We start from the raw sequence: 12,179 nt of genomic DNA on the forward strand, positions 1-12,179 counted from the left end.
AGAGTTTCCCTGCTTGACATCCCGGACTCGCAGCTCAGGTAAGTTTTTAACTTTCAACATTTACCTTGCTGTGTGTGTCCAACCTGGACCCAGCCCGACCTGGACCCGGACCTGGACCCAGCCCGACCCAGACCCGGCCCCGACTGAGCCAAGCCCGAAGGCCGGACCCCGAAGAGCGGCCCGACCCGACCCAAACCCGACACATGTCGGGTAGCAGGCCTTTAATTTCAACTGCACAGGACACTGGAACAAAGCAGGGTTAGTATGTGGCAAAAAAGCAGAAAGTGCTGGAGAAACTCAGCAGGTCAGGCAGCATCTGTGGAGAGAGAAGCAGAGTTAATGTTTCAGACCTGAAAGTTAATTCTGCTTCTCTCTCCACAGATGCTGCCAGACCTGCTGAGTTTCTCCAGAATTTTCTGCTTTTCTGCCAGATTGCCAGCATCCACAGTATCCTGTATTGAGGTGAGTATTTGGCAGCTGTCAGGAAGCAGGTGCTGGGGCGCTTTAAATAGGACCCCAGCACCTGCTCCTTAGCTGAGTTGACGGCGAACACAATTCCAGATGTCCCACCCCACCATGTAATTTGGGTGGGGGCGGAGCGTCGCGTCAATGCTAATGAGCCGCCGCACTGAATATTGCAGCTGCTCCGCGATAGGCGGTCCACATCTTCAAAGCGCGCCGCCGAACTCAACTTGTAAAATTCAGCCCACTGACTCCGAGCTCGAAACTTAACAACGAGAGCTGTAAGAAACCAGTTAAATCATATGTATGTGTGAATGGCCACCCTCCATTCCCCCATTGTGTCGCAATGGCCTCGAACTCCAAATCATTCTGGGTGGACAATAGGACTATTGATCAGGTGGTCACATGATCAAAACTAATCCGAGATAACAGATCTTATTACTCTGAGCAGCAGGGAGAAACTGGCCCGTCAGCAAACAACAGCTGCAGAGAAAGCAGTGCAGACGAGGCAGTACCATCAGGTCGTAAAAGAACTGGAGGCTGTAACATCTTAAGGCCTCCAAGCCTGTTCCTTTTCAAGTCCACCAGTACAGTAAACCAACCTCCTAGTAATGGAACTACAAGCAACTAACTTCGTGACCTGCTGAAAATCTACCTTTGAGAGAATCCTGCAATGACCTCAAAATATGCCTCAGGCTATTGAATCCACCTAACTACATTTCAGAGTGAAAACACTTTCTTCACCAGGTCCACAAGGCATGCCTTTTCCCCAGGACAAGCAAAAATCATGTGACTTATGAGCTAACCTTTTTTTTGTAATTGGTAAAAGTGCACTATCCTCTTTAAAGGCTTTCTTTCTCAAGCATGTGTCAGCAGCGAGTGAGTGATGTAGCGTTAGACTTTCGGGGGGAATTTGTGAATAAAAATAATTCTCTATTTAAACCCACGAAAATCGTGCAGCTAGTTATTCAAATTGGCCACACATTCAAGGGTTAAATTGTCCTTGTCAAAAACACACTGATTACGGACAGTAAAGGGAAAAGAACTGGGTTTTCAGTTCTCTCTCAATTCTGTCCGTAACAACCCCATTATTTTTGCCATCACTGTTCTACCATCCCATCTGTTCATCACTCTTTGTGTGAAGAATTCTCAGACATTCGTCCAAAATTTGCATTTTCCTAGTTTGAACTTGTGACCCCTGTCATGTTGTCACAATTTAACTTGAAACAATATTCTGGATTTACTTTTTTAAAAAAATGTTGCTCACTATTCTATCCAGCTCTCAGTCCTTCCTTTCAAGGGTTAAAACACGGGAAATAGGAGGAGAAGTAGACCATATGGCCCATGGAGCCTGCTCTGCCATTCAATATGATCACGGCTGATCTCGGGCTTCAATTCCACTTTCCCACCCGCTCCCCATATCCCTTGATTCCCTGCGAGACCAAACATCTATCTATCCCAGCCTTAAATGTATTCAATGATGGAGCATCCACAACCCTCTGGGGCAGAGAATTCCAAAGATTCACAACCTTTTGTGTGTAGTTATTTCTCCTCATCTCAGTCCTGAATGATTGGCCCCTTATCCTGAGACTGTGTCCCCGTGTTCTAGATTCCCCGATCAGTGGGAACAATCTCTCAGCTTCTACTCTATCAAGCCCTTTCAGAATCTTGTATGTCTCAATTAGATCACCTCACATTCTTCTAAACTCCAAAATCCCAATTAAAAATCCCAAGTTTCTCCAGTTCTTCCACAAAACGTAGTGCTCCGAGGCTGTGGATCAGTCTTGTGGTTGCTGTCTACACAATTTCTAGGGTTGCAAAGAACAAGTAATTAACAAATCTCACCAAATCGGAAAACAAGCTGCAGGTAGTTTTACCAGCAGCACCACAGATTGTCTTGACTTTTAATATAGGGAACGAAAGTTACATTTAATCCACACCATCATGTTTCAACAAGAAAGACTTGATTTATATAGCGCCTTTCAGAACAAAGGATGCCCCAAAGTGCTTCACAGCCAATGAAGTACTTTTGAAGTGTAGTCACTGCTGTAATGTAGGCAACGAGGCAGCCAATTTGGGTACAAGGTTCCACAAACAGCAGTGTTTTTGTGATGTTGACTGAGGGGTAAATATTGACTTCCCCTGATCTTCTTCGATAAAGTGCTGAGGGATCTTTGTGTGGAAGAAAAACCCTTGAGCTCCCTCAAAAACAAGCCTTGATTTTCTTTGTACAGTGACCGGACTTTTTTTTAACGATAATGTTCTCTCCTTGCCAAATGTCATTCCCTGGGCTATGAGGCAGAGGTAACTTATTATTGATAGTATCAGTTGATAAATTTGTAGATTCGGTTAGCATAATTATTAACCTGGTCAAAGACAAAGCAGCACTCTGCTGTCGGAGTCCAGAGCAATGACAGGGAAAGTTATAAAGGGGAACTTACCTTCAGTATTTTTTAAATTAGCACACTCCCCAATATCATAAGAGTCTGAAAGGGTGAGGTTCAGTGGAAACTGAGAAAGGAAAGAAAAAACAGACATTAACAACAAGTTTCATTTCCTAGCTCAGGGGTTTGAGGATTGAATTTCAAAGAAAGCCGATGTATTCCAATTTGCTTCAAACGGCAAAGGGAAGCCTACAGAGACTGACCCCATATTTCGATGAGCACTACAGAGGAAATAAGATGAAAGACTTTGATGTGACAATTAAATTAGTTGCATACTTCTGACCTAGACGGAGTTGAGGTTGACAAATTAGATCATGCTGAGGGTAATAGCTTTTAATTCTGGTGTTATCCTTTTTGTGCAGAGGGCACACACAGCACAGGATTAGTTTCAATTTCAGCTGCAGTTTATTTTCTGTGTTTAGGACTGTGGATTAGGGCTCAATGTCATTAGAAATTAAAGTAATTTTCTAAAGCATTGGTTGACAAGGTGGATAAAGAGACAATATCAGGGCTGGACTGACAATGTGGTGCAGTGGATTGTTCTTTTTTTTCATTCATTCAGGGGATGTGGGCGTCGCTGGCCAGGCCAGCATTTATTGCCCACCCCTAATTGCCCTTGAGAAGGTGGTGGTGAGCTGCCTTCTTGAACTGCTGCAGTCCATGTGGGGTAGGAAGGGAGTTCCAGGATTTTGACCCAGCAACAGTGAAGGAACGGCGATATAGTTCCAAGTCAGGATGGTGTGTGACTTGGAGGGGAACTTGCAGGTGGTGGTGTTCCCATGCATTTGCTGCCCTTGTCCTTCTAGTTGGTAGAGGTCGCGGGTTTGGAAGGTGCTGTCTAAGAAGCCTTGGTGTGTTGCTGCAGTGCATCTTGCAGTTGGGACACACTGCTGCCACTGTGTGTCGGTGGTGGAGGGAGGGAATGTTTGTAGATTAGGTGCCAATCAAGCGGGCTGCTTTGTCCTGGATGGTGTAAAGCTTCTTGAGTGTTGTTGGAGCTGCACCCATCCAGGCAAGTGGAGAGTATTCCTTCACACTCCTGACTTCTGCCTTGTAGATGATGGACAGGCTTTGGGGAGTCAGGAGGTGAGTTACTCGCCACAGGATTCCAAGCCTCTGACCTGCTCTTGTAGCCAAGGTATTTATATGGCTATTCCAGTTTAGTTTCTGGTCAATGGTAGCCCCTAGGATGTTGATAATGGGAGATTCAACAATGATAATGCCATTGAATGTCAAGGGGAGATGGTTAGATTCTGTCTTGTTGGAGATGGTCATTGCCTGGCACTTGTGTGGTGCGAATGTTCCTTGCCACTTATCAGCCCAAGCCTGGATATTGTCTAAATCTTGCTGCATTTCTACACGGACTGCTTCAGTATCTGAGGAGTCACGGATGGTGCTGAACATTGTGCAATCATCAGCGAACATCCCCAACTCTGACCTTATGATTGAAGGAAGGTCATTGATGAAGCAGCTGAAGATGGTTGAGCCTACGACACTACCCTGAGGAACACCTGCAGTGATGTCCTGGAGCTCAGATGATTGATCTCCAACAACCACAGCCATCTTCCTTTGCGCTAGGTATGACTCCAGCCATTGCAGGGTTTTCCCCCTGATTCCCATTGACCTCAGTTTTGATAGGGTTCTTTGATGCCATACTCGGTCAAATGCTGCCTTGATGTCAAGGGCAGTCACTCTCACCTCACCTCTTGAGTTCAGCTCTTTTGTCCATGTTTGAACCAAGGCTGTAATGAGGTCAGGAACTGAGTGGCCCTGGCAGAACCCAAACTGAGCGTCAATGAACACGTTATTGCTAAGCAAGTACCGCTTGATGGCACTGTTGATGACACCTTCCATCACTTTACTGATGATTGAGACTAGGCTGATGGGGCGGTAATTGGTCAGGTTGGACTTGTCCTGCTTTTTGTGTTCAGGACATACCTGGGCAATTTTCCACATTGCAGGGTAGATGCCAGTGTTGTAGCTGTACTGGAACAGCTTGGCTAGGGGCGCGGCAAGTTCTGAAGCACAGGTCTTCAGTACTATTGCCGGAATATTGTCAGGGCTCATAGCCCTTACAGTATCCAGTGCCTTCAGTCGTTTCTTGATATCACGCGGAGTGAATCGAACTGGCTGAAGTCTGGCATCTGCAATGCTGAGGACTTCAGGAGGAGGCCGAGATGGATCATCAACTCGGCACTTCTGGCTGAAGATTGTTGCAAATGCTTCAGCTTTATCTTTCGCACTGATGTGCTGGGCTCCCCCATTATTAAGGATGGGGAGGAGCCACCTCCTCCAGTTAGTTGTTTAATTGTCCACCACCATTCATGGCTGGATTTGGCAGGACTGCAGAGCTCAGATCTGATCCATTGGTTGTGGGATCGCTTAGCTCTGTCTATCGCATGTTGCTTACGCAGTTTGGCATGCAGATAGTCCTGTGTTGTAGCTTCACCAGGTTGACACCTCATTTTGAGGTATGCCTGGTGCTGCTTCTGGCATGTCTTCCTGTACTCTTCATTGAACCAGGGTTGGTCTCCTGGCTTGATGGTAATGGTAGAGTGGGGGATATGCTGGGCCATGAGGTTACAGATTGTGGTTGAGTACAATTCTGCTGCTGCTGATGGCCCACAACGCCTCATGGATGCCCAGTTTTGCATTGCTATATCTGTTCGAAATCTATCCCATTTAGCATGCTGCTAGTGCCACACAACACGATGGAGGGTATCCTCAATGTGAAGGCGGGACTTCGTCTCCACAAAGACTGTGTGGTGGTCACTCCTACCAATACTGTCATGGACAGATGCATCTGCGGCAGGCAGACTGGTGAGGACGAGGTCAAGTATATTTTTCCCTCTTGTTGGTTCCCTCACCACCTGCCAAATACCTAGTCTAGCAGCTATGTCCTTTAGGATTCAGCCAGCTCGGTCAGTAGTGGTGCTACCGAGCCACTCTTGGTGATGGACATTGAAGTCCCCATCCAGAGTACATTCTGTGCCCTTGCCACCCTCAGTGCTTCCTCCAAGTGCTGTTCAACATGGAGGAGCACTGACTCATCAGCTGAGGGAGGGTGGTAGGTGGTAATCAGCAGGAGGTTTCCTTGCCCATGTTTGACCTGATGCCATGAGACTTAATGGGTCCAGAGTCGATGTTGAGGACTCCCAGGGCAACTTCCTCCTTACTGTATACCACTGTGCTGCCACCTTTGCTGGGTCTGTCCTGCCGGTGGGACAGAACATACCCGGAGATGGTGATGGCAGTGTCTGGGACATTGGCTGTCAGATATGATTCCGTGAGTATGGCTATGTCAGGCTGTTGCTTGACTAGTCTGTGGGACAGCTCTCCCAACTTTGGCACAAGCCCCCAGATGTTAGTAAAGAGGACCTTGCAGGATCGACAGGGCTGGGCTTGCCGTTGTCATTTCCGGTGCCTAGGTCGATGCCGGGTGGTCCCTCCGGTTTCATTCCTTTTTATTGACTTTGTAGCAGTTAGATACTTGCTAGGCCATTTCAGAGGGCATGTAAGAGTCAACCACATTGCTGTGGGTCTGGAGTCACATGGCCAGACATAGGCCAGACCAGGTAAAGACAGCAGATTTCCTTCCCTAAAGGGCATTAGTGAACCAGATGGGTTTTTACAACAATCGATAATGGTTTCGTGGTCATCATTAGACTAGCTTTTTAATTCCAGATTTATTAATTGAATTCAAATTCCACCTTCTGCTGTGGGGGGATTTGAACCCATGTCCCCAGAGAAATACCCTGGGTCTCTGGTTTACTAGTCCAGTGACAATACCACTACGCCACCACCTCTTGATGATAAAACAATGAGATAAGGAGTTCTACAAACATGCACTTGCAAATAAACTAAATCTATGTGAGGCCTCTCACCCACTCCTTACAGTCTATGAAAACCAACCTGCACACTCCTCCTCATACCCTCACAGTGTTGTGTTCAGGATTAAGACAATAACTTATGGGAGAAGGGGGCTCCATGAACATCCCAATATCAACCATTGCAAAACCCAAAATAAAAGTGAGCATCAGCAATGCTGACCATGTAACTACCACATTATTGTAAACATCTAACTGATTCCCGAGCATCCTTGAGAGAAGGAAATCTGCTGTTCTTACCTGGTCTGGCCTATATGTGAGTCCAGACCCAACGCAATGTGATTGACTCTAAACTGCCTTCTGAAATAGCCTGGCAAGCCACTCAGTTGTACAGGGATGGGCAATAAATGCTGATCTTGCCAGCGACACCCACAACAAATGAATGAATAGTAAAAAAAATACCTTCCATCCAATTGCTTATACATTTTGTGTTCAGCTCCATTGAAAACTCCTGGAATAATGAAGCAGCCATGCCAGCTTGCAGCAGGACATAGACTACATCCAGGCTTGGACTAACAAGTGATAGTTAACATTATTGCCATCTGAGTGCCAGGCAATGACTATTCTCAAGAAGGAAAAAAGCACAAAAAGCCTGACCTTCAGCAGTATCACCATTGCACACCAATAACCAGTAGTGAGGTTGGGTGCTCTGCCAAGTAGCCCACCCCTAACCACACCCTTTCTCCCCCAAGCCTATACACCTTCTAAAGTCAGGAGCATGGTGGCGTACTCACCATGTGCCTGGGTGGATGCCTCTGCATGGAGCCACAAGGAGCCTAACACCAAGACAAAACGCTCGACTTGATCATCAGCTCTGCCACTGAACTCAGTGTTAACTTCTGGTGCCCTGTGGTTGCAATGTACTATCTACAGGAGGGACTGCAGTACCTATCCAAACCTCCTTCAACAGCATCTCCCAACTTTGTGACTTCTACGATCAAGAACAAGAACAGTAATGTCACGGTAACACTGTCACTCCACAAGTCATAAATTATCCTGACTTGGAAATATATCACTGTACATCAAAAGGGAGAGAAATACTTGGAGACAAAATTGCGGGGTTATGGCAAAAGAGCCGGATCTGGGAAGTGGGACGAACTGGATTGTTGATTGACAAACTGGCGCAGGCTCAATGGGCTGAACAGCCTCCTTCTGTGCTGTACGATTTTATAATTCTATATTTCACATTGCCTGTGGATCAAAATCCTGGCTTTAACCACCTAACACCACCATGGGAGCACCATCACCAAAAAGACTGCAGTGGTTCAAGGATAAGAACCATCCCCAGCTTTATAGGGCAACTGGGAATATAGGAACTCCCTCCCTAACAGCACTGTGGGTGTACCTAACCCACATGGACTGCAGCGGTTCAAGAAGGCGGCTCACCACCACCTTCTCAAGGGCAATTAGGGATGGGCAATAAATGCTGTCCTAGCCAGTGACGCCACATCCCATGAATGAATAATAAAAAATGAAATAACTGTAGCCTTGCCAGTGTTGCCCATATTCCAGAAACAAATAGAAAAATCCCTTCTGCTAAACCTTTCCAGAACCTCCAAATTGTGGAACTCCTCACTCTTACTGTCTTTCCTTCCTTCTGCAACAGAGGCTTTTAAAACCCAAGCTTGGTACCACTTGACCACTACTTGATTAACGCATCTTAGTCATAGTCATGTCACCTGTACTAGAGACTGGGCCCTTCATCTTCAGTCCCCACAGCTTTAAAAAAAAAGCTTAATGGTTTTCAGGAACTCAAGACAAAGTTTCAGTGGAACCTTGCAATACCTTGAATGTAGTTAAAAAAAAGTTCCACAGTGATTCACTGTAAAGGCGTGTAAAGGAAACCCGACCGAGCCTGAATGCCGGAGCCGGAAGCCCGACATGACACGGTCCGAACCCGACACCTGTAGTCGGGACCCGTCGAGGTCGGGTCGGGTAGCAGGTCTTTACCCGTGTACTGATGTAAAGGCCTGCTACTCGACCCAACCCCAACGGGATCCGACGGCACGTTTCGGGTTCGGGCCAGGTCATGTCAGGCTTCCGGCTCCGACATTCGGACTGGGGTCGGGTTTCCTTTGCACGCCTTTAATTCACTGCAGTATTATCAAAGAAAATTTTGATACTGAGCCACATGAAGAGGTATTAGGACAGGTGTTGTAAAGCTTCATCAAAGAGGTAGGCTTTCAGGAGCATCTTAAAAGGAGAGGTAGAGAGGTTTAGTGAGGGAATCAAAGCTTAGGGCCTAGGTAGCTGAAGGCCAATGGTGGCAAATGTCAAGTTGGGATGAACACGTAAGTTGGGAAGTATAGAACGGAAGGAACTGGGAATCTAACACATTCTTAAATGGAACATATGGAAGTTACAGCAAGTTCGATCTTTAAGACTGTGACGTAGCGGTTAAGCAAAAAATTTTAAAAATCGCTTGATTATAGGAGGAAGCAAAGAATGGAAGAACGAGTTGCACAGTTTTGAAGTCCTAGGGAATTATGAAGGCTGATGAAGTGCTGAATGTCTTTTTTCTCCATCTGAAGATCACGTCCTGCTCATCAGAATGTGTTCAGCTGAAAACATTTAGAAACCCAGGAGATGGTGTAAAGCCCAGTGAATGCACACTTACTGGCTGCTGAGGAATCTTTCGACAGGAAGGAGTAGTGTTACAAGAATGCTTCTTTTTTTTGTAAAATATGTTTTTAAGGACTTATAGTTGAATTATGGACATTGATTCATCTGGCAGCTTGAAGAGATGCTGAAATTTGTGCTTTTAAAAAAAAATGTCACCAGAAGGCTTCCTGCACTTGGCTTGTAAACAAGCCCCTACTGGAAGGCACCTGCTTTCAGATAAAATACCAGTAGGGAGCTTGTCATTTTGACTTGGAGAAGATGTTTACAGAGAAGTGACAGGTCAAGATTTATAGAGATCAGGAGGCTTATCTCGTGTTGACAGTTTATGGTGTGGCTTTGGACAGTGAGTTGGAGTGTAAACTGCTTGGAAGACAGTTGGTTTTGCCTGCCAAGAAAACCCAGCTCGCTCATCTCTTCCCCCTCTTAGACAGAAACCCTGCAGATTCAGTGTGAAAGTCTCCCCTTTCCTCCTGTATTTTAAGAAACGCTGCATATCGAATGTGTGGGAACAGAAAGCCCTGTTGCTGCATTTCTGCTGCAAGGACTATCTGAAGGCTCTGTAGCTGCATTTCTTGGAAAGCCTACCCAACCGCCTGGAAAGAACTGCTCTAGGAAGATCCTAGTGACCAGCTGTCTATATGCATTTGGGAGGCCAAACCAAAACAAAGGACATTTTTCCACACCTCTTTTTTTCTTCAAGAATGAGCAAGTATTCAGCCTAAATGATGTTTTTTTTGTAACGATCCTGTGATTTAAGACTCCAGGTTAATCTTGGATGGTTAGCGACTCCTCTTAGCAACTCTGCTGAAATAGCCGATAGGGAAATTTTAGAAGTATTTATTTAGCCCACGTTCACTAGGATCCCACAGTGTAATGCCTGAGAGGCATTTATTTTTAGTACAGTCCATTGCTCAGAATATCCTATTGTTCCACCGCATCAGGTAGATTCAGTAGCAGGGTGATTACCACTTATAACTTTTATCACCCTCGCTGTGATCGAGGAGCCAGGTGTCTGCTTGGCATTTACTCATTGTGACAGATGGGAGCCTGGGAACTCAACACGATAGGGAGGGCACAAGCTCACCTCCTACTATTCTTGTGGCACCACCTTGTGTACGATTATAAGCAATTTGCAATTGTGAACAGCATCATCAAATATTATGGTGCAGTTGGGGAAAGAAGAGAATAGCTTCCCTGGAGATTCCTACGGGTCACCGGGAGCAGAATGCTTGACTCATCCTTATTTAAACACTGCAATTAACATCTGCATTGGCTATTACAGCTAGAAACTCATGGAGACCCATGGTTTAATCAGAGGCTGCATGTCACTTCAAAACAATTCAAATCAGGAGGTGGAGCTCAGCAGTTAATATAAAATAACTGTAATTATTCATTTTTAGTTCTGAAGGATTACATTAAATTAGTTAGTACATCACTTTTTAGTTCATGGTTTTGCCAATGACATCATTGGCAATCTGGTGGCTGTAAAGTATTTAGTTCACTACCCTTTGCTGTCATAACTATCAATGGGCATTACTGCCAGACATTTAGAAAAAGTTTTAAGAAACTGACTGAATGTTTTAAACAGTATGTCAGCTGTTGCTCAGTGGATAGCACTCTCACCTCCAAGTTAACAGGTTGTGGGTTCAAGTCCCACCCAGAAATGGGAGTACAAAATCTAGGCTGACAGTCCAAAGCAGTACTCGGAGTACAGCACTGTTGGAGGTCTTTTGGATGAGATGTTAAACCGCAGTATCACCTGCCCTCCGAGATGGGATGTAAGAGCTGCAAGATCACTAACCTGAAATGTTAACTCTGTTTCTCTGGGCACAGCTGCTTCCTGACCTGCGGAGTATTTCTGTTTTTATTTCGGATTTCCAGCATCTGCATCATTTTGCTTTTGAAACTGTTTTAGTGATGCTGGTTGAAGGGTAAATATTGGCCAGGACACTGGGAATAACTCCTTTATTCATCTTTGAATAGTGCCGTAGGATCTGTCACATTCAGCAGAGGGCAGACAGGACCTCGATTTAAAGTCTCATCTGAAAAGGGGTTTGTCAGCTCAGCTCAGGGTCAAATAGGTTGTGAAAAGTCGGGTTCAGCCAGAGGCAGTGGCTAGGGAGGAGGTTGGAATTGGTGGTGAGAGAAGGGAGTTTGTGGCGGGATCTAAAAATAGTGTTGGTCTTCTCAATGTTTATTTGGAGAAAATTTCAGTTCATCCAGGCATAGATGTTGGACAAGCAGTTCCAGTTCCAATAAAAGGTGTGCGCTCAAAAATGATAACCAGTCTTGTCTTTTTTTATTTACAGGTACAGACAGACCTGCAGTGCATTCCTTCCATTTCCTGTGTTTATTTCAGATATTTAAAATTTGAGGCTTCAAAAGGGAGGGGGGGGGGGGGGGGGTCACCCTGGGGTACGCTCTTAGCAGAACCTTCCACAGACAAATATTCCCACCTTTCTGCTTTGATTATTGTATGGCACTCAACAACCTAAAAGAGGTGAAATGCTACTGTTTTATTGAAGATGTGGAAGAGGATGTTGCATAGTTTGGCCTTTGACCATGCGTTTAGAATCAATTGGAATAAGCTCCCTTCAAAAAAAAAATCATTTAGGAAGGAGCTTTTTTGCCCAAATTTTGTATTGCGTCTTCCAGCTCTCGATAGATGTATATCAATAAATGTATTTCCAGTGATGGATTGGATGGGAAGTCCAGAGTGAAACGGAGTGCTCCATCCCAGAAAGGCCACTGGTCTGATTTGCTG

This window comes from Heterodontus francisci, chromosome 36 (genome assembly GCF_036365525.1).
Source record: "Heterodontus francisci isolate sHetFra1 chromosome 36, sHetFra1.hap1, whole genome shotgun sequence".
NCBI classification, from domain to species: Eukaryota; Metazoa; Chordata; class Chondrichthyes; order Heterodontiformes; family Heterodontidae; genus Heterodontus; species Heterodontus francisci.